Here is a 1506-nt window from a genome sequence, read left to right as displayed (position 1 = left end):
AGGTGCCGGGGCCGGTATGTAACAGCTGTCCTATCTTACAGCGGCCTACTGTCATTGTAGATGTCAAATAGCTTTGGTGGATATTGATGATCGGAATAGGAGCCCGATCACCTGTGACAAAATGTCATTATCTATGTACCACCCACTGGATATTCTTTCTTTTTATAGAACTTTGACTGCCATAGATATGTAATCTTATCCAATGCAAACTATATTTTCCGAATGTCTGTCTATATGAACGTATTAGTTAGCTATACTTTTTATTCGAACGATACAATTATATGTATTTCCCTCAAAATTTCGTGAGACAACAATGTACTAACCTGATAATATATAGATACAATCAATTTTATTTAGCATCAAATGCACTATTACTTTTAGGGTTTGGCTAAGCTACAATCAGATACTGACTTGTGGTGGGGTACGGCGAACACTGCGAGCAGGCGATAACCTCGATAGTTATACAGGTTACCGAAGATCAGGTAAGCAGAGTTATAATACGGGCTAAGTTATTTACACGATCCCTAAATAGCATTCTTACAGGATCATATTATATTGTAAAAATATATATCTAACATGTGCTCTTTCGCCGTTTTCCAAATTTGATTGAACTTCGCAGCTTTCGGTAAAGCATCCTGGCTTTCATTAGGTCGTCCACACTGTCACTAGTTTCGAAGGTGTTTAACATACTTATACACATCGTCAAACGGTAAGTACATGAATGAGTTCCGATAAAAACGATAAATAAAATGTAAATGTTGTAATTACCTTCTCTCTTTAGGCATAAATCATATTCTTACGTTGGTAGGGTGCTGGTGGTGACAACGACCATTCGAGTTTACCCACTGCCGTATTGTTCCACGGAGCTTCTGAGAAATTTTTGCTCCGCTAAGCACTCTGTTTTTTTCTTACACAAAAAACAAGCTCCATCGGCTGTCGTTTTAGCGGGTCTGCCGAAAACGGGCAACGAATCGTTCGTTATACTCCTATTTGGCGCGTCAATGTGTTTCTTGCGTCTACGAAACCGAATTTAAGATTTTTCAACCGCCAAACGAAACGTTGGCCTACGTTTATGATAAAACAGGTGAAATATAGAACGAGCAGATCTGCGCATGCAATTTTCTTTGCGCAGCGTGCGAAGCGAGCGATAGATGTACGGTTAGGCAAATAGGCACGCAGTCAGGGCGAGTGAACGTTAGGCATCGTGCAGTGTAAAATTTACGCCAGGTGGCCTAAATGACTTCGCGATGTCGGCGATTGTCAGTGAAAGCTGAGAAACTAATCGACTGGACCGCATTGTGTAGCTGTATAACTTCCTTTCTGAGTTGCCTATTTCCTATATGCGTCTGCAGGAGAAATCACCTACGCCGACGAAAAAAACAGGGATTTAGTCTAGCTGGTTGATAAAGAATAAATTGGGCAGAAGTAAGAACGAAAATTGTTTTGGATTCTTTCACAGGAGACAGCATATTCTTTGCAATGTAGCCAACAAGGCAAAACGGAAGG

At 40.6% G+C, this 1506-nt stretch overlaps 1 long non-coding RNA gene across 1 annotated transcript in view; it reads left to right on the top strand.

The window, feature by feature from the left end:
* The first annotated feature begins 208 nt into the window (after window positions 1-208).
* Window positions 209-1506, top strand: part of LOC111262839 (uncharacterized) — an 8107-nt gene continuing 6809 nt past the window's right edge. The window contains exons 1-2 of the long non-coding RNA XR_002681884.2: window positions 209-482; window positions 620-709. This is a non-coding gene — a long non-coding RNA (uncharacterized LOC111262839). The remainder of the gene's footprint in view (window positions 483-619; window positions 710-1506) is intronic.

Source organism: Varroa jacobsoni, unplaced genomic scaffold (genome assembly GCF_002532875.2).
Source record: "Varroa jacobsoni isolate VJ856 unplaced genomic scaffold, vjacob_1.0 scaffold_706, whole genome shotgun sequence".
Lineage (NCBI taxonomy): Eukaryota > Metazoa > Arthropoda > Arachnida > Mesostigmata > Varroidae > Varroa > Varroa jacobsoni.
Note: the sequence above shows the minus strand (reverse complement) of the source record. Positions and strands in the feature narration are given on the sequence as shown.